Genomic DNA, 22,056 nt, shown 5'->3' on the forward strand with positions numbered 1-22,056 from the left:
AAACCCAATAAAAGAGGACAATTGATGACATAGATGAAAAGATGGCTCACCATCAAAGAAGCATGAATGGTACCGTTTTTATGACTTGCTTCTTGTACTTGATCCCAAAGCTCAACATAACGAAATGTAACAGAACATTTAGAACATTCAGCTTATAAAAGGTACTTGCTTTCCTAAGACGACATGCCCATTCATCACACAGGGTTCAATGCTGCTACTTAACTATAAGAAACCCAGCTTAGAAAATTCTAAAGAAAAAAAAAATCAAGATCACAATCATTCTTTAGATTCTGTTGAAGACTGTTTGCATCGCTTAAAAAAATATTTCGTGTGTCTGGTGTGTCTGTTAGTGAAAAATCAAATACCCGCCTCATATAAAAATAACTGCATTTTCCAATAGTTTGCAGTTGAAGTAAAAATAAAACTCTTCAACCAAACATCTCAAAAATGTTTCAATGTTTGTCTGTATTGATTTTATATTGATTTTTCTGACATGCATTTATTCATTTATGAACTCAAGAAGTTTTGGCAACTTTATCTAATGTCAAAAAGCATATTGAGGTCCCTATTCTCAAGTGATTTATAGGTTAGAAAGACAAATAAGACATTTATATAATATAATTTAATTTTTACTTATATTTAAACTTTCTAGAATTAATATAATATGGAAGAGAAGTTTTTTTTTTTTTTTTTTTTTTTTTTTTTTTTTTTTTATTTATGATAGTCACACAGAGAGAGAGAGAGAGAGAGGCAGAGACACAGGCAGAGGGAGAAGCAGGCTCCATGCACCGGGAGCCTGACGTGGGATTCGATCCCGGGTCTCCAGGATCGCCTTGGGCCAAAGGCAGGCGCCAAACCGCTGCGCCACCCAGGGATCCCGGAAGAGAAGTTTTAAATGTCTAGCAGTTCATCAAGCACTAGATAGTATTGCTTCCACTTAAAACAATGAAATAGACATTAATCTACTTTTGGAAATTTTAATTTTTATTAAGTTAATTTTCAGAAATTTTCCTCAGAATTTGTCTGAATGCACTTATTTATTTTATTAATCTGACTAGCTATTCCAGTGACAATTAAACCATGTTTTAATTGTTGAAACTCAAATTGGCCTAGTTACTTTTACAATTTCATTGACTATAAATTCAGCTGGACCCACAGCACTACTAGGCAATACTGTGTCTGTTGGCACTCTTTCCCATTTACCTTGTGGATAGTCCAAATTTTTACCTATCTCATCTATTAGAAGCCTAGTAGATAAAAGCAACAAGTAAGAGTAAAGAGTGATATGAATTGCAAATATGTATTTTATGCAAGAATGATTGCCTGGAAATAACAAAGGGAAAAAAAAGAGTGACAAAAGAAACAATTTTCTTTCTTTTTAAATTCTACCATAGAGTGAACAAATAAGGAAAAATAAATTTTCAGATCTTGAATATTAAGTACCCTTATTTTCCAAATAACCATTTTTAATTATCTTGATGTTTTTGTTGTTCCAAACAAGGACCATTTAAGAATCTTATTTAAAATCACCTTTACAGAGGCTCCTGGGTGGCCTGGTAAGTTAAGCATCTGACTCTTGATTTCAGCTCAGATCATGATATCAGGGTTGTGAGATCAAGCTCCACACTCAGTGTGGAGCCTACTTAAGAACCTACTCTCCCTCTGTCCTGTGCCCACTCTCTCTCTCAAAAATAAATAAATAAAATAAATAAAGTTAAAATAAATAAAATAAAATAATCTTTACAGAGGTGGTATTATGGTGTAGTATTTAAGAAGGTTGGGTTCAGAGCCATACTACCTTGATATGAATCCTATTCCACAGTTGACTGTTGTGTAACCTTGTGCACATTAATTAACCTCTCTCAGACTCAGTTTTCTCATCTGTAAAATAGTACCAGCTTCATAGAACTGATATAAGGATTAAATTAGTTAATATATCTAAAAAATCCTCAGTCATCCTCAAACATGTCTGTTTCTACATAGTAGAAACTTGATAAATATCATTATTGTTAATACTGTTATTTCATCAAAGCAGCAAAAGTTACTTTATTGAGTGAAAAATGTTTTAAAGTTAGTTATATAAAAATATTTTGATACTGTCCAAGTGAAACTATCAACTCATTAATTTCTTTACTTATTTCACTTTCACTTAGTTATGATAATATTACAGCATAATCTGAATAACCCCCTTTTATTTTTACTTTTTGCACATGACATCACTAGTGCTTTAACTCAAAATATTTTCTACACAATTTTTACCTATGATATTTAGTTCTAGCCCTTTACTCTTTCTCAAACCTCTTGAATACATTTTTAAAAAATTTCTCACTTAAAAAAAATTTCTCACTTTTCTTGTTCTTATTGTTTGAACAGAGATAGCACAAGTTAGAAAATACATGGATATCTGAATTAAACTTGAATTTTAATTTGTGCATGTGACATATATATCATTTATTACCTATGTGTGTGTGACTTAGAAAACAAATGATTTAATTGCTCTGAGCCTTAATATCATCAGGTCTAAAATGTAAACTATAAAACCTTCCTTGTAGAATTATGTAAGCATTAACTATTATATACTTAAAATATTTAGCAATGCAATGTAATGGCACATAATAGATCAATAATAGCATAAAGTTAAACACAAAAGGGAGCAATAGTCCAACATACAAAACTCAAATAAGAAAATTAGAATGAAAATGAGATGACATTTCTCACCTTTAGTTTTGGTAAATAAATAAATAAATAAATAAATAAACATTTAAAAAAAATATCCAGTATTGCAAAGAGTTGAAAAGAAAAGGAAGTCTCACAAGCTGTTGATAGGGTGAAGGATTACAATTCTATTGAGAACAATTCTGCAGGATCTATCAAAGTTTAAAAGACACTCTTTGACCCCAAAATTTCATATTTATGAATCTCAGTTAACAAAAGTCAATAAATACAAGAGGCTGAGAATCCAGGAAAGCATAGTTGTCAGAAAATTGTGAATCATAGCCATGTTACCATGCCTAATGTCAAAGAAACTACTATTTGTGTTTTCTTCTAGAATTGTTATGACTTTAGGCTTATATTCAGATCTTTAATCCATCTGAGTTTGTTTTTGTGTATGGTGTTAGAAAGTGGTCCAGTTTCATTTTTTTACATGTAGCTGTCCACTTTTCCCAATACCATTTATTGAAGAGACTGTCTTTTCCTCCTTTGCTGTAGATTGGTTGACCATAGAAACTTTGGTTCATTTCTGAGCTCTCTATTCAGTTCTATTGATCTATGTGTCTATTTTTGTGCTAGTAGCATACTGTTTTGATTACTACAGCTTTGTTGTATACCTGGAAATCTGGAATTGTAATTCCTCCAGCTTTTTTCTTTTTTCTCAAGATTGCTTCAGCTATTTGGTGTCATTTGTGGTTCCATACAAATTATTTGTTCTAATTCTGTGAGAAATGATGTTGGTATTTTGATAGGGATTAGATTGAAACTATAGATTGCTTTGGATAGTATGGACAATTTAACAATAATAGTTCTTCCAATACCTGAATGTGGAATATCTTTCCACGTGTTTGTGTTACCTTCAACTTCTTTCATCAATGTTTTATAGTTTTCAGATGACAGGTCTTTTACCTTTTTTATTAAAATTATTAAATTTATTCCCAGCTATTTTATTCTATTGATACAGTTGTAAATGAAGTTGTTTTATTAACAATAGTTTATTTTTGCTTTTGTTTCCTTTGCTTTAGGCAACATATCTAAGAAATTTGGGACTACATCAAAATAAAAAGCATTTGCAAAGTGAAAGAAACCACCAACAAAACAAAAAGGCAACCTACTGAATGGGAGAAGATTGCAAATAACATATCTGATAAGGGGTTCATATCCAAAATACATAAAGAACTTATGAAACTCAACCCCAAGAAAACAATCTAATTTAAAAACATGTGCAGAGGACCTAAATGGACATTTTCCAAAGAAGATATACAGATGGTCAACAGACACATGAAAAGATGCTCAAGATCACTAATCATCAGGGAAATGCAAATCAAAACCATGAGATATCACCTTACACTGTCAGAATGGTTAAAATAAAAAAGACAAATAATAAGTGTTGGTGAGGATATGGAGAAAAAGGAACCCTTGTGCACCACTGGTGGGAATGTAAATTGATACAGCCACTATGGAAAACGGCATAAAGATTCCTAAAAAAAAATCAAAAACAGAAATACCATATGATCTAATAATTCCAGTACTGAATATTTACTCAAAGAAAATAAACACACTAATTCAAAAAGATGTATACACCCTTATGTTTGTTGCAGCATTACTTTTAATAGCCAAGATATGGTAGCAACCTAAAAGTCCATTGATAGAAGAATGGATAAGAAAGATGTGCTCTGAATGTGTGTGTGTGTGTGTGTGTGTGTGTGTGTGTGTATGTAATATTATGCACCCATAAAAAAAATGAGATTGTGTCATTTGTGACAACATGGATGGACCTGAAGGGTATTATGCTAAGTGAAATAAGTTTGAGAAAGACAAATATCATATGATGATACTCATATGTGGAATCTAAAAAAAAAAAAAAAAAAAAACCCAACTCAAAACAAAACAATAACAAAACAAATGAATAAGCAACAAAAAGCAGAATCAGACCTATAAATACAGAGAAAAAACAAACTGATTGTTGCCAGAAGGGAGGGGGGTGAGGGAATGGGTACAATGGATGAAGGGGAGTTGGAGATACAGGCTTTGAGTTATGAAATGTCATGGGAATAAAAGGCACAGCATTGAGAATATAGGCAATGATACTGTAATAGTGTTGTATGGTGGCAGATGGTAGCTATCCTTGTGGCGAGCACAGCATAAGGTATAGAGAAGTTGAATCACTATGCTGACCACCTGAAACTAAGGTAACATTGTGCCAACTATACTCAGATTTTAAAAAGAGAGAAAAAGAAACATTGATCTGTAAGATGAGTAAACATTGCTATTAATAGTGACATTTGATAAGGACCAATCTTGTGAATTATATATATATATATATATATATATATATATATATATATATATATTTTTTTTTTTTTTAAAGATTTAATTTATTCATGAGAGACACACAGAGAGAGAGGCAGAGACACAGGCAGAGGGAGAAGCAGGCTCCATACAGGGAGCCAGATGTGGGACTTGATGCCGGGTCCCCAGGATCAGGCCCTGGGCCAAAGGCAGGCACTAAACCGCTGAGCCACCCAGGGATCCCCTCTTGTGAATTATAAAAAGAGGGAAAATATGTATTGCATCCATATTAAAATATGTTATAACTATTCCCTTGATAAGACTTTTGAGATTAAGGACTCCAGGTTTAAGCATAACTCTTTACATGATACAAGAAGAGAAAATAAAACCTGTGGCTATTTACCGTCCTCAAGCATCAAGAGTATTAAGTGCCACAGAGAAAAGCAGGGAGAAGCAAACAGAATTTAAAAATTTTTTTTTCAATATTATTGCAACTGTTTCATTTTCAGTTTTTTAAATTTAAATTCAATTTACCACCATATGGTATAACACCCAGTGCTCATCTCATCATGTGCCTGTCACCCAGTTATCCTATATCCCCACCCACCTCCCCTTCTGCAACCCTTGGTTTGTTTCCCCAGAGTTAGGAGTCTCTCATGGTTTGTCTTCCTCTCTGATTTTTCCCCAGTTTCCTTCGTTTCTTATCGTCCTTTTCCTATTTCTTATATTCCATATATGAGTGAAATTATATGATAATTGTCTTTCTCAGATTGACTTACCATTAGTAGTAATGATTCCTTTGGCCGGAGTCTGTGCATGTGATTCTTTAGACTGAAATAATGCCTTTGGGAAAAAAGTTAAATTTTCCTGGCAAAGTTTATCCAGGAGGGGATTTGGAGTATCAATGAGTGTTAAGTTGCAACTGTTGCTAATGTGATTTTTAAAATACCGAATGTGAGCATCAATAAGCTTCTGGACAATTTGAATTCTTTCTATTCTTAATGTTAACTGAATTTTAAAAAACCCAGACATTATCCAGAATGATTTATCACATCAATTAGACATTATCTGTTTATAAGATTTTCTATTAGATTTGAAAACCTCAGGTTTTTTAAATATGAATTAATCCTGAAAAAATACCATTTACATTTGAAAATTTGCAGTCAAGTTAATCAATAATAATAATAATAACAATAATGTCCTAAAATGTCTAACAGATATGAAGGAATGTATTTTAAATTTGCTCTTTAAAAGGGAAAATGGAGCACTTGGGGAGCTCAGTGGTTGAGTGTCTGCCTTTGGCTCAGGGCGTGATCCCAGGGTCCCGGAATGGAGTACCACATTAGGCTCCCCACAGGGAGCCCCCTTCTCCCTCTATGTTTCTGCCTCTCTCTCTCTGTATCTCTCATAAATAAATAAATAAAATCCTTAAAAATAAATAAATAAAAAATTAAAAGGAAAATATATTACTGGACTTAGAATAACTTCCCAAAGCAGACTCTAGGACCCTGAAAAGCCCTTTAAAGTTCTTTCAGTTTGATAGTTTATGTTTATTATTTTTAACTATTAAGATACTATATAATGATATAAAATTTAAGAGATTCTGATATATAATTAAAAATTAGGAGGGTTACTATTTTTCCTTATAAAATGTGTGTGTTATCTATCAATCAATTTATATTCCTGAGTGTGTGTTGTATTGTATGTATTGTCTGCATATTTATCTGTTTAAATATACAGATGATTTTTTAAAATAAAAGTTGGAACACAAACTACATATATTAATTTGTATCTTACATCTTTCATGTAATATTGTAGAAATTTTTATTTATTCTACATCATGATATATAGACCTACCTCATTCATTTAAATAGTGCTATCAAATTTCAAAATACAGACATACGGTAATTTAAGACTTTCCCATTAATACCTTTTTATCAGATTTCTGCCACTACTAACAATGCTGCAGTGAGTGCTCTTATAAACACAACTTTGTTCACATATAGGATGGCTTCCTAGAGGCAGCATTGCTTGATCAGATTGCGCACTTTAAAATTTTTGATGGATCATGCCCATTTGTCCTCTAAAGAGCTAGAACCAATTTATCCTTCCACCAAAATTTGTGAAAGTTGTTCTGCACATCTTTTCTCATGGTGAATATTATTACAATAATTATCCTTTTCCAAACAAATAGGTTGAAAAATGGCATCTCATGTTCTTTAAAGTTATAATTATTTGATTATTAGTTAAGTTGAAGAGATACTAAAGAATTCATCCTGTTACTAGGGGGGGAAAGTGGGAAATGGGGATAACACAACATTCAGTCTTCAAAATGTATTAAAGTTCAGGCTAAGCTGGTGATATAGAGAGACTCCAAAGAACAGTACAGAATACTATGTGAGTTTGTTGTTTTGTTTCGTATGTCTCTTTCTTGATCATAAAACTTTCTGCTAGTCTGGGCTGGAGGGGCAGCTCTCCTCCTTGCGATCATCCAGGGACTCAGGTTCACAGCATTTCATACACCTAGTAAATTATCTGTGTCTGCATGGTGAAAGCTGAGTCGTGAATATCTATATTTCAACTTGTGGAAAGGGGATAGAGAGAAATTCTGGGGCAAGCAACTTCTTTTATGTAAATATGATGGACATTGCATGCACCCTATATTCTCACACTCCAATGTCTAGAATGTAGTCAACTTGCTGTATGTAGCCACAGAGGAAGCTGAGATATATGGTCTCCAGCTTGACATCTACAAGTCCAAAATGAAAATAACAGATTTTTACTACTTTCCTGAGAGCTGTTTCTCAAATGAACAAATAGCTGCTTTGCCCCCATATTCTGTGTGTCTGTCCTGTGTCAGAAGCTTCATATAACACCTGTAGGGACTGAGAAAAAAAAGTTTGCCCAGTGAGTAGTTACTATCCTAGGAATCTGGGACTGAGTCAATTTTCTTGAGTAAAGATATCAACTCCTGAATAACAGCTACAAATCAGATTCAGTTTTTGATAATCCAGTCATTCTTCAAGGGGTGGATTTCCTGGGCCTTTCTTTAAGAACATCCTTGGTCTGGAAATTGAGTGGGACTGTAAGAAGCAATGAATTCCCCCTTTGGCAACTCAAGTTGGATTTTTGTTTACCAGACATACACTTTTTCCAATTAGACAGATCAAGTAATACCTTGTTGGCTGCCCATCCACTTTATACCAGGGGACATTGTCATCAATTAGCCACAACCACAGATTTCTGGAGGTCAAAACACTGGTTGCCACTCAGTCTCTGTGGCTGATTATGGTAATTGCAACCACCTTTTCTCTGAGGGTTAAGCATTACCACATGGTCTTTCCCATTCCTGGATTCTGTTATTCCCACTGAAAGGAGAGATCCCAAGAAACAAGAGATCCTACACAATGGCACACCCTTCACCTTTATTTTCAGTTTTTCAAACACAGACACCTTAGAACTTCTCAAGGATGCCACTCTCCTCTTTATGAACTCTCTTAATTTTTTATTGCCTTAATGGAAAGAGAATTCTCTGGAATCTCCTAATGGACATAGAAATAAGGTGTGTAGGTCGTATACAATAAATCTACCTCAAAACTCTCAATTCCTTCCTCCATTAGAGCAAGGAAGTTCTGCCATTTTGACATCATGAAATGGTTTTCATTAAATCCAGGATTCTGTAGTCAACAAGGAAACTACTAAATGTACTTAAACCTGCTTTGGCTGGCACACTAAATTCAAAATGCCAGGCAATTAAAGCATTATAAGTAAATTGGGCCAATTCATCCTTATATTATGTCTCCTTCAGCATAGTACTCTTAGAAACCATCCCCACCCAGCTCATTAGGTTCCTACTGATAAATTTTAAAAGATCTTTTAGGCCTTATAATAATGCATACTCTATCTCTTATGGAAAGAGACTTATCAATTTTGCACCTGAGGCATTCTGAGATCTAGCTTCAGTTATGGATATAGAGGTGAAGAGAGGTGGTAGGGTTAGGTGTTAGTAACTGACATCTCTTTGTGAGGCAAAAACTCAGAGGAGGTCATTGAAAGGTCTTATACACAGATTATTTTTCTCATACAGGGGGAAGAGAGGCTACTTATTGAAAAAAAAATCTTGAAATGATTTGGGGAATCAAAGTTCATACAAAACTAGACTATTATATTTTGGGCCCAATCCTCAGGCATGGCTGCCCTATAGTTACTAAAGAGAAGGGATTTTTTTTAAGGTCACCACAGAAGCTTTTGAGCTCTCCACTAGTGTTTTGGGTTTGAAATTTAAGTCCTGTACTTATCTTTTGTTTTTCTAAGCTCCCAGGATGGTCAGAAACAGCTGGTATACCCCATATCCTTTGTAATTATCATTACTGTCACAGAAAACAAAATCAACAGGCATTTTATATCTGGTTCTTCATCCCACATCATCACTGAGTAATTATGATTTCATGACATGCCATTACCAGTATGCCATTTTCCTCCAGGAAGACTGTTTTCATTAAATATGTTAACAAACCAATTTCAGAATACCATATTAAGGACTTACCTTGTGAAGCTATGTCTGATGTCCAGTACTGTTCAATCAGAATCCCTACAGAAAACAAAATTGTCCCCAGATGGTTAAGTGGAGACATTTCAACAAAGGGTTACCTATGGATGTATATGTAGGGTGAAAGGACAGTGAAGCACCCATGCACTAACATCAGCAGGAAAGTATACATTTCTAGGATCAAAAGTTCAAGGAGGACAAAAAGTTCCTTGAGCCCAGAGAGAGCTCTTATTATAAAAAAAAAAAAAAAAGGGACCATTTGGTGGAAGCTTTGGACTTGGTAGAATGTAGCTAGTGCTGAATATACCTGATCCAATTGGAAGCATAAGGGAAAAAATAACTTTGGTTTCTCTCTCCCTGCACCTTGTAACCTCCTGTCAGTGCTTCCACTGGTTGAACTTTGGTGGAGGCCAATCAACAAGGGAAATCAGGTTGCAGTTCTTGGAGAATCGCCCCAATCCCCAACAGAGTTAGGCAGGGGAAGGGAGAAATGGAACTATGAAAGACCACAGGGGGGTGCCATGGAGGGGAGATGCAAATGAAGAACAAGCAGCAAAAATAACTATCCCACGTGGCATCTCATTTCATCCTTTCCGTAATACTTCTGCTTTCCCACATTTTATAAATAGGAAAGTGAGGGTCAAAGTGGCCAAGTAAATTGCTTAATATCACATAACCAGGAAATACTCAAGCCTCGGATGAACGCAGGTCTGTCTAGGGCATATTTATATTCCTCCCTCTCTATCCATATAATGACTTAAACATTTAGATATGATTATGGAAATGAAAGGTGATTGAAAGTAATGGAGTTAGAATAGGAGGAAGGGCACAAACAGAACATGCATTTTGACATTCTTGAAACAAGTAATTTTAAAGACATTTACCTTCTTAAGAGAACTTATCACAATGTGAAATTACTTCCTTACAAGTCTGTCAACTGTCTCACTTATTAGAAAGTAAGGTTCATATGAGCAAGGAGTTTGTTTGTGCTCTATCCCTGGTACCAAGGTCTGTATACAATATGTGTTAGATTCTCAAAGAATATTGGTTGAATGAAAAAGTAAATAAATTAATAAAATAGTGGGCCAGTATATGAGCATAGTTCTTTGGGAGACTGGTAACATAGAATTGTATCCTGCAATATTAAATTTGCAAATAATCCTGAATACCATCCAACCTTTCCTGAATATCTCCAGGAAAGAGATCTCATACTGAATAGGTAGCTATTCCACTATTCCCTTGTTTAAATACATCAATAAGTATAGTTATATCTATACTAAAGGCAATTAGTTCTGTTTTTATCCCAAATTTTAACCTCTGTAATAACAAAGATAATATCTTGACCACAGCAATCTTTGAAATACTTACTAAAAACATAATTAGTGCCTCTCTCATGTAAGATAAAGCTGCTTGTTCTTTCAGCTTTTCTTTATATAAACTAATTTCTAGATATTTTATCCTCCTGGATGCCCTCTTCTGTGCATGGTCTAATTTTTCAGTAGTTTTCTTAAAATGTTAGAACTCGATGATATAAACCATGCAGTATTCACATAGTATTCCATATGTTGACTGACTGATCAAAAGCAAAGTAGGGTAACTTCCTCTTTTGTTGGGGGAAATGCATCTCTACTAATTAACCTATAAGTAAAAATGATTTTCCAGTCCTTGATTCAAACTGAACACACAGGAAACTAAAACCATTGAGCAGTTTACACAAAAATAGTTCTTAAATCAAATTCATTGTGTAGAGGTCAAGTTGACATTATAAAAATCAATTTTGAGTTTACTGGACAATTGCATAAGTGCAACTATATCTGTTTTGTTGACAGTCTATCTGCAACACTTGGCACAGCACCGGGTATACAACATCACCAACAATACAGTAATGGTGAATACTTATAAGCACTTATTTATGTTCCAGGCACAGGATACATGTTGGGTCAAATAATTGCTTTTTTTACTAGCACTGGGTCCTGATTAGTTAGTGGGACTCTATAATTACCAGCTTTGCTTACACATTTAACATTCCATGTTTAGGATGAAGGTGGGAATCCATTTCATTGTGATGTTCCTTAGGACTCACTGGATGCTGACTTCAGATTCCAGTCTATTCAGTCCGCACAGGTGCACAGAGGGTTTCACCAGAGCAGATCCACTCTATGTTCTTAGCATCATCATATTTCTATAGGTTTTTCTTTTTCTCATTTCCTAATTTTTAGCTGTTTTGTTGTTGTTGTTTTGTTTTGTTTGCACAACTTGTCTAATTCCTCACTCTACCTAAAACATAGTGGGGTATATGGACTAAAGGGAAGTCATTATAAGATCTAAGGATATATTGGGATTTGAGAAGCATAATTATGTTTGAATGAATGTGGGAAAACGACAAATGTCTGAGTAAATGTTTGTATATCTGGCTGTGAAATCTGTGTTTATCTCTGATTGGTATTATTACAGGGGATTGATAAAATGTATACAAACAATTTTCTTAAGGTAAATAAAACATTTTTTTTCCCATAATGATGCTCTTTTGTGAAATATGATATAAAAGGCAAGTTACAGCAGGCCGGAGGTGGAGTCAAGAAACAACGAGAACTATGTTCCTTCCTATCGGTCATTTCAAAAGCGCTGATCAGTTTTCTCAATTCCCCCACCTGCCATGAGCTTGGCAGTGCATGTGAATGGGTGGAGTATATTTTCCCACTCCACTGATGTTGAAGTTGGACATGTGAATTTTTGGCCGGTGGGTACAGAACTCTGAGCCAAAATCTTCATAAGCATCACACTCTTCCACTTGCTTTCTTGGCCTCCTGTAAACCACTGTAAGGAGACTATGGCTCAGATAACTCCTAGTCCTAGTAATATATGGTGACATATGGAGTTCACTTGCAGCCAATCTGAAGCCTGGGACCAAGCCCAGTCAACTTACACCCTTAGCAGAGTCACCTCCAGACAAACCACAGACCAATGAGAGGGAAAATAAACTAGTGGGGTCACAATGGGCTGAACCTTTGAGTGGTTTGTTATATAGCATTATAGTAGCTATCCCGGATTTATAAAGTCACTTTGGATTTGGGGGAAAAATTGATATCAAGAGATAAAATTTTAAAAAGTAGCTGAAAGTGATGCTAGGCAAGGAGCACGAGAGAGAACTTCCTTTTTTAAAAGTTGAGAAAAGAATGGAAGTTATTAAAAAGAGCCAAAGTCCCCTTTGCCTTCAATTCCTGGCTTCCTCTCAAAGACTAGGTTAAGCTGTCATCTTGCATAGCAAAGTTTGAAGTTTTAGGATGTCTATTAATGTGAGTAGTGAATAAAATATAAATAGCAAAGAAATAGTTTTACTTAAGAAAGGATAAATTGGGGGGTGGAAGGTAGGCACAGATGGTCTGTGGTTTGGTCTACATGAATCACCCTTTCCATGAAATTATGTGTGCATCTCAATTAGGCTTAAATGTTAGAGATCCATTTATGGAGTACAACATATCTGCTTTTGATATCCCAGTCATGTGCCATGGAAAAGATAATTGGAAAAACTAAAAGAAAAAGACAACTTTCTTCTCTTGGGGGAAATCTTTTTTTAAACATGCTGCAAATGAGTTGAAGCTTTGTTTTAGGTATCTTTTGCTCCCATCCTATGAGAAACTGAATGGAAAAAATGATCCAATATTTCTAAAACTGGGAAATTAGAAAGTGACTCTTCAATACTTTAATGGGTATATAACTAATGAGAAATAAATCCAGTTACATTCTTTAACTCCTGCCACCTCCCAAGAGTGGTGGCTCAAATTAGCATGACCTACTATCGGCTCAGGAAATTTCCACCCTGAGATTTTCCTAGCAGAGTCAAAATCAGTCACAGTCAGAAACAGATAAAGATTGTTTTTAGGAGAGTGTCTGAGACTGTATGTAAATTCTATCTTTAAAAGTTGCAAAGAGTTTGGCTAATGATTTTCCATAGTGTCATTTTTAAACTATTTTGGCATATTCTATGAACAGTGCATACATTTACTGTTCAAAATTAATAAAACGGCATTATATTTCTTGGAACAGAGTATTTTTGAGAAAGCAAAAATCCATCCTACTACATTGATGTTATCCAGCTTGTTATAGGGGTGACAGACTTAGTCTGGGTAGACCTTGGCCTGGAAGTAGATTGAGAGTGAAAGAGGAATTTGGAATAGGCTGGGTCTCAGGCAAAATGATGATGTGGGTTCCAGGTGGAAGAAACACTGGCTAGTTTTTGGAAATGTCTACACACATTTTCCCAGGCTGAGTTAATAGTATATTCTCCAAAGATACTTTTTGTGCAATTCTATGCCTACTATCAGGAAAGTTTTAGGATTCATCCATTCTCCTTTAACTTTTTTTCCTGAGTTTTGTAAGATTGTTCAAGAAGGGGAAAACCACTTTGGAGATTGACTTGTAAATGAGGTATAGATTCACAATGTGGTCAGTTATTAAGTACATACTGAAAAGACTAAGAAATAAGCAAAGAACTGTCAACTCCCTATCACTGGAATAATGGAAACAAGAGGGAAGAAGAATGTGCAAAACCAAATTACAATTAAAGCAAAAGTAGCCAAATGGATTTAATTCAAACATTATTTAGGGCATATTCAACATTTGGGAGCAAATATTCTATTCTGCATACATCATTTAAAAGTGAAAAAATGGGGATCCCTGGGTGGCGCAGCGGTTTGGCGCCTGCCTTTGGCCCAGGGCGCGATCCTGGAGACGCGGGATCGAATCCCACATCGGGCTCCCGGTTCATGGAACCTGCTTCTCCCTCTGCCTATGTCTCTGCCTCTCTCTCTCTGTGACTATCATAAATAAATAAAAATTTAAAAAAAAAATAAAAAAAAAAAAAAAATAAAAGTGAAAAAATGGTACAAATTTAGTTCAAAGATACTATAAATGGTACAAATTTAGTTCAAAGATACTATAGTTCAAATTCTTTCATAAAAAATGTCTAAAAGCTTTTACTGAACTGTTTACATTTTAACAGATTCTATCCTTTGCTGATTATCGGAATAGAAGCTGAGTTTAGCAGAATCAGAGTTTGCGGTCTCTTCCCTTTCTTACCTAATTTCTCCAGCTTCACAGTAAGGTAGCCCTTGCCTGGTTTTGGTGCTGATCCTGTAATTCATTCACAAGTTTGATGCAAGTCCATGAGAGCAGGAACTGAGCCTACCCTTTCACCGTCACCAGCATCTAGTATAGTGCCCAGCATGTAGCTAAGGTTTCATAAATATTTGTTGTATAAAAAAAGCATGAATGATAGGCTATTGGCCAGGAGTGAAGTGTGAGGATTTGAGGGGCTCAATGAAGAACAGCACTTTACTCTGCTTGGTTCATAAACCAACTGCAAAGTAGGACAAAAGAGCAAGACAGAGGGAGAACAAAATAATTCATGATAAAGCTGATGAAGTAGTATATGGCTTAAATGTGTGGGTAAGTGGGCTTCCTAACAGTTCTCCTCAGAATTAGATAAACTTATATACACAGGTGCAAGCAGTCCTGGACCACAAGACACCTTTTCCTGAAAAGAGAGTGGAAAGAGAAAAGCGGCTATTTTATATACATCTAGTTTCTTCTAGATTCATCCATTGAATCTTCTATTGGTTACTTTTACTTTCAGAAAGAAAATGCCCTCCAAAATGTAAACTTTTTTTGTAATTTATAGAAATTATAGTTCATAAATGAGCCATCTCAGTGTTTACTCCACAAGTGAGCATTAATCAATTCCCAAATAATCAAGAGTTGAATCTAATTCCCCAAAATGCCCTGAAATTCTGAGCACATCATTGTCCCTCAATGGAGGTGTCACTAAATGAGGCCATTCATAGGATTATGCATGAATCATGGGAAAAATCCAAATGCTGACTTAAAATATTTTGAAGCTATCTGGGGATTAGTGAAACATATTAGGTTATAGAAAAGTATGTGGTTAATTCCATATATAAAAGTCTTTTATTTTAATACCATAAAATACATCCAGAAAAATCTTGAAAACAGGCAAATATGGATTCATATTTCAATTCCAAGAAAAACAGAACCTCACAAAAATCAAAACTTAACTGATTTTAGGGTCAAAAGTCTTAGAAACTACTGAGAAGCACATGGTTCCCATCAGAACATAACTGAGTCTGGTCAGCCAAAAATTCACCTCTGAATTGTCAAATGGTTTAAAAGCCAACTAGTATAAATTGCTAAATTATACTCAAGGAAAAATTTCATCCTCTTTCACTTTTTATAATGGAATTTTTCCTGGTTCTATTTGTCTAAAAACAGCTCCAACTTATTTCAAATAGTGACCAATGATTGAACATTGTCAAGTGCAGTTTTTTAAGTAAAATGAAAAGTCACAAAGGTATACCTACCTGAAAAACTTAGGAAGTAAATAGTTAATGGTTTAAAGAGAAAGAGAAAAGTGTTAGGCCAAAATATTGTCTGAGAGAATTAAGTTTGTCAAAGAATTATTTTCCTCTTGAATTGAAGCTAAGTCAGTGGAAACTTCTGATAAAAATCACAGATTTGATAAAAATTCACGAGTAATTCTGTTTCTATTTTTAGCTATATTTCTCATGAAAAAAACACAAAAACTAATTTAGGCTCCTTCAGAGTCCAATTGCTAAGAGCCCAACTACTATGAGTTCTGATTTCATATGGGTCAATCACAGATATTTCAGGTAGTTTAGACCTCTTTAACCTTGCATTTTTTCCATAATGTTTTCAGGGAAGGAATATAATAATTTCTATAAAACTTTATATGTCTTTATCAATTTGTATTATTATATAGCATGTATTTTTGTCCAATCTTCTTTACATGATAATTTTAAGGAAAAGTTTTAGTAGAGAGTAACATAGGCATAAAAATATGTAAAATATTGCCGAAATAAAGCTTCCACATTCCTACACTTTCTTTTCTGTTTCTCTCACCTCTGCCTCTTGTTTTCCTAACAATCTACTTATATTTTCCCAACTTCCCAATGCATGTGTTCAGAAGCTCAGAAAGCTTCTCCAATCTCATGCTTTCACACCCTGTATTTCTCTGGTGATCCCTAAATTTCTAACCTGAATGTTCTCTTCTTAGCACCAGTCAATCTTAAATTTGTACTTCTCAAGGGATTTTTTTTTTTTTGGGGGGGGGGGTAGGTAGCTATGTTATTATCTACAACTCAATAGTTAAAACTCATTGCTTTTCCCTCACACTGACTTTCCAGTCCAGATTTGGGCTGCATTCAGGGACACTGTCTATCCCAGTCTCTCAAGCCAGGAACTTTGGAGTCATCTTCTTTCCTTTATCTGTCCTCCCTTAGATCTACTGCAACTATCTTCACTACCATCAAATAACCAATTTTTTTTCCTTTGACATAGTTCTCTGATATACTACATCTTCTATAGTAGGATCCAAAAAAAGACAGTTATTTTAGAATACAAATATTAATTGCACTAATATAGTGGAATTATTGTCACTCTGAATAGAAACAGTTACTTCAAGTTTGGTCTTGTTACTCTTTACCTTGACAAGTATAAAGGCAAATATATCCACTGGTGCCAAAATAATGATCATTCTTGTTTTGGATTATTAGCAGCCTGCTAAAAAGAGAATTATATATATACATATATATAATTTATATTATATATATACATATATATATAATTTATATTATATATACATATATATAATTTATATTATATATATTTATATTTGAATTATATATATTTAAAATTATATCTTAAACTTAAATTATATATTAATATATGTAATTTACATATATAATTAATATATATTAAATTTATGGGAATACAATTATCAATTAAAGCACACAAAGTATTTGAATCCATTTTATAGCACCAAAAGCACCAAAAGCAGTACTTTGGTAATGCTTTAAAGGAGTTCTCAAGGTGCCATATTTTTTTGTCCTGGTTTCTCAGACTGTCATGTATTTGGGTGCAGTACAGTTTCTGATACTGTGAGTAACAAGTTATCAGCATCCATGATTCATTAATGTTAGGGGTCCTATGACACAAATACTGTGATATTAGCTTTTCACAGTCTTTCCTCTAAACCCATCTCTTTATCCCTTTTACTGCCTGCTGGCCAACAGGAGAGCCAGTCATTTTATGAGATAGCTTTAAATGCAATCTTGTCATAAGCAGAAGGAAAGATAAAATAGATTTCAAGACACTTCTATTTACAGTAATTTTGCTTGCCTATTTATTTTTAAAAATTATTTGGTGAGTAAATCCGTGTTGGTGCAACCATGTAAAGGATGAGCACCAAGAAAAATAGGATGCTGATAAGAAGCTTTAGCCATGAGGAAAAGACCGTTGGTTATATACAACTTACACATATCTGTAGACTTTGCTTTCCTTTGAATAACATTTTTTTGTCAAGTAATTTTAAAACTTCATGAAAATTATGCCAGATTATTAGACACACCTGTACAATTTAGTTGATTAAGAGATACTCAGATGAGTTTAAACTGATCAAAATGCATGGCTATCTTACTAACTGAACTCATTAATCAGCTAACAGTGGAGTAATCAGTAGTAATTAGCCATCAGCCTCCTTTTCATGGTCATTTTACTAATTAAAATGTTAGTTTAGTTTGGAGCATAGGAAATATAAATTGAAAACTATTTATTTTAACTACAGCTTATAGTGACCAATCCATTACTGGCTGCTTGTTAAAATTTCTATGAGATGACACATAGGTCCTGTGGGTATTTCCATTTTATGGGACCTGCATGTAAAATTACTTAACCGAGAGGTATTAGAGCAAATGGAAGAATTAACAAATGCATTTAGATCTTACTGTTAACTTATTTTTAAAAATAAAAGGAAAATCTTCTGAATAACAAAGGAAACTATCAACAAAAAGGGAAAGGCAACCTACGGAATGAGAGAAAATATTTGCAAATAATTTAGCCAATAAGGGGTTGATACCCAAAATATGTAAAGAACTCCTATAACTCAACCACAAAAAGAAAAAAACATCTGATTAAAAAATGGACAGAGGAATTGTATAGACATTTTTCCTAAGAAGGCATACAGATGGCTAATAGGTACATGAAAAAGTGTTCAACATCACTAATCATCAGGGAAATGTAAATCAAAACTACAGTGAGATATCAGCTCATACTTGTTAGAAAGCTTTCATCAAAGATACAAGAGATAACAAAAGTTGATAGAAGTTCAGCTATTAGATGAGGTCTGAGAATCCAGTATAAAACATGGTGACTACAGTTTGTAACATAATTAAATATATAATTAAATATATTTTGTAAATATATATATATTACCTAATTAAAATTTGCTAAAAGAGTAGAGCTTCAGTGTTCACACATTAGATGATAGATAGATAGATAGATAGATAGATAGATAGATAGACGATAGATAAAAATATGAGGTAATGGATGTATTATCAACACATACTCTTTTAATCACCATGATGTTACACTTTATATATCTTCTATTTTGTTTATCCATCACATCTCAATCAAGCTGGAAAAAAAATAAAATAAAAATTTTCACTCAAGCTTATAAAATACTCCCTATCAGCTCTCGACTGGTTGAGTATCTTCTAAGTGCCAATAAAACAGAATTTCAGCCCATCTCACGAACTAAGGTATGAAGATACATTTATGTTAGTTGATAATTTTTTTTTCTCTAACACCAAAATAGAATAAATCCACTAATGAAAAAGTATACTTGCAGAACTGTTCTGTTATCACTGTAATTAATATGTTTACAAACATGTGGAGAAATGTAAAGAGAACAGAGGAGAGAAAAGAAGAAAACTTAACTGTATTATTCAATCAGGTCCTTACAGCCATGAGGTCCTGGGGTGGCTAAGAATGGGGGTACTTTATTTATCTGAAAGGCTCTGATACAAAGAATGCTCAGGACAGTCTCCCAAGGTACCATTTCCTTAATACCTTCTGCTTTAGGCAAAACTACACATAAATGCTCATGTTAGATCAACATCTTATTTTTATGGAGAATTCCACAAACTCGATGGACACTCCATTCCAGTGTTTAACAACTGTCATGAAGTTATGCCTTATTCTGTAAGCTCATTCTTTCTCCCTGCTCTGTGCTCTGATGAGATTGAGAACATCTGGCCCTCATTCCTAATATAATGACATTTCCTGCTCCAGAGATCCATTTTAAATCACCCTCAACCTTCTCTTCTTTAGGTTAAATTCCAGGTCCACTTACTCTTCCTCAGGGTTTTATGTGCCCAAGGCTTTACATATCCTTGCCCTCCTCTGAAACCATAAAGAACCTCTCTCTTCCAGCCGAAGGGGATTCCTGGCTGAGAGGAGCAAAGTCTCCCACTTGACCTCTGCTGAACATGCACAGGGACCACCTTCTACACCTGTGCCAGGAACCACTCATTCATTCCAGTTCTCAAACAGCTCAAGCAAGAGGCACTATTTCATTTCAAGGAAGAGACTTTCTTTCCATCAACTTGCCTTCCCTCTGTCCCCAGGGGAAAGAGCAGAGAAGATTGAGCTTTGGGAGTCAAGTGACAGACAGCTGTGGTTTCAGCTTCCAGCGGTCACACTACTCCAGAGGGACCGGAAGGTCAAGGGAAGCATGTAGAACCGCAGGCTGTTCACGTGGCTCAGAGGAGGAGATGACCAACCCCTAATAAAACACCGTCTGCCGGACATGCCATTGGGACTGGCATGCTAATTGAAAACAGCAGGCTTGGGGCTGCAGCTCTTTGACTTTAGCTCTCAGTTTGGAATAACTTTTCCTTCCGCAGAAAAGGCAGTACTCAGCCAGTAAGGCTGGGCTGTTATTAAAAAAAAAAAAAAATGCAAACAAATGAACATCACTACTCTAGTAGAAGATTAAGAAACATTTCTCTTTATTTACTTTTTCAGGAAGTTCGTGTTTATTTCCTTTCAACTGGGCCAAAGCTTGACACTGCTTACACAAATGTTTTATTATCTTAAAATCAAAAAATTATTAATCCGTAATCCAATTTATCTTTCAATATTATGAGTGCCTATTATTTTTACTACAATTTACTTTTTTTTCTAAATCAAGATAACATAGGCACATAGCTCAACAGTTCTATATTAATTTTATTGAATGGCGGCACACTGTCTACCTCACCCTAAGCCATTTTCCTTTCCCAGAAGCAACTTCTTTGTATCGTTTTGGCTATTTCCTTTGTTTTTTAAAATAACATATTTAGGGTTAGTTTTGGTTTTTTATTTATAGGCATTATATATTGACTTTCTACTCTGGAAAATCAAAGTTTGGCTTGTGTCACTCAACGTCTCCCTCATTCATTTTGTTCCCCAGATTCTCAATGTAGTTAGATTATAATTGTGGCTAAATAAAAATTAACTATTCACATTATTATGAATAGTAGGTAAGTGTTCTCTTGATTTATTTTTGTGAATACATTTCTCCTACAGCTTTTTGGTTTTTTTGTTTGGTGTTTTGAGGGGTTTGTTGTTGTTGTTTTTTCCTATAGCTTTTGATCTGCTATAATATGAATTGATTTCCTGGGCCACAGCTGTGATTATGTCTTCTCCCTTCACCAACATCCCTGGGCATTCCATTTGTTTCCCTCTTGAGTTCTACTGTTTCCTGGATTCTACTTCTTCCTCTTTATAGATGTTTTTCCCCCTGATTTTGGTGGAGATAACTTCTCAATAAGTTTCTGAGTAGGTATACATATGTAGCGTTTTTGAGATCTTATGAGTTTGAAAACATCTTCATACTCTCAAATCTAATAAATTGGTCATTTGGGTGTAGAGTTCTAGGTTAATTAACATTTTTCCTAAACTTTCAAATGTTTTGCTCCATTGACATCTAGTTTCTAGTGTTGCAGTTAGAAAGTCTAAAGCCATTCTGATTCTGGATCCTTCTTATGTGTAGGCTTTCTCTTTTCTTTTCTTTTCTTTTCTTTTCTTTTCTTTTCTTTTCTTTTCTTTTCTTTTCTTTTCTTTTCTTTTCTTTCTTTTCTTTTCTTTTCTTTTCTTTTCTTTTCTTTTCTTTTCTTTTCTTTCTTTTCTTTTCTTTTCTTTTATTCTGGATGCTTCCAGGATCTTTTTTTTCCCTCACTGTTCTGAATTTCACAATAGTGTGCCTTAGTGGAATCCATTGTCAGCACTGTGCTGGGTACTACCTATTGGTGCCTTTCAATTTTGTAAAACTATGTTGAATTATTTACTTTATGATTTCCTCCACTTTATTTTCTCTGTTCTTTTTTTCCCCTTAAATGTTGTTTGTGAAATATTGAATCTTCTGGATCAATGTTATAATTATCTTTTCTCTTTTTCTTTATTCTATTTCTTTTACCTTTCTTTTTTTTTAAAAAATGTTTATTTATTTATGATAGTGACAGAGAGAGAAAGAGAGAGAGGCAGAGACACAGGCAGAGGGAGAAGCAGGCTCCATGCACCGGGAGCCCGACGTGGGATTCGATCCCGGGTCTCCAGGATCGCGCCCTGGGCCAAAGGCAGGCGCCAAA

The 22,056-nt window shown here is 34.5% G+C and overlaps 1 protein-coding gene and 1 long non-coding RNA gene across 8 annotated transcripts in view; one reads left to right on the top strand and one right to left on the bottom strand.

Moving 5' to 3' along the window:
- The window catches only part of LOC144316178 (uncharacterized), a 53,004-nt gene extending 48,362 nt beyond the window's left edge, over nt 1-4,642 (top strand). For all 4 annotated transcript variants that reach the window (XR_013382035.1, XR_013382026.1, XR_013382022.1 and 1 more), the window contains one exon: nt 3,738-4,642. This is a non-coding gene — a long non-coding RNA (uncharacterized LOC144316178). The remainder of the gene's footprint in view (nt 1-3,737) is intronic.
- LOC144316120 (uncharacterized) overlaps nt 1-22,056 on the bottom strand; it is a 480,356-nt gene that overhangs the window by 65,785 nt on the left and 392,515 nt on the right. For 2 of the 4 annotated variants that reach the window (XR_013381993.1, XR_013381994.1), the window contains exons 1-2: nt 14,633-14,769; nt 9,551-9,595 (exon numbers count right to left, since the gene is read on the bottom strand). The gene's annotated coding sequence lies outside the window, so the exon portion shown is untranslated. Of the gene's footprint in view, nt 1-9,550; nt 9,596-14,632; nt 14,770-22,056 lie in introns of those variants that run through there. The other 2 variants (XR_013381954.1, XR_013381950.1) reach the window with 1 other exon arrangement.

Source organism: Canis aureus, chromosome 1 (assembly GCF_053574225.1).
Source record: "Canis aureus isolate CA01 chromosome 1, VMU_Caureus_v.1.0, whole genome shotgun sequence".
In the NCBI taxonomy this organism is placed as follows: Eukaryota; Metazoa; Chordata; class Mammalia; order Carnivora; family Canidae; genus Canis; species Canis aureus.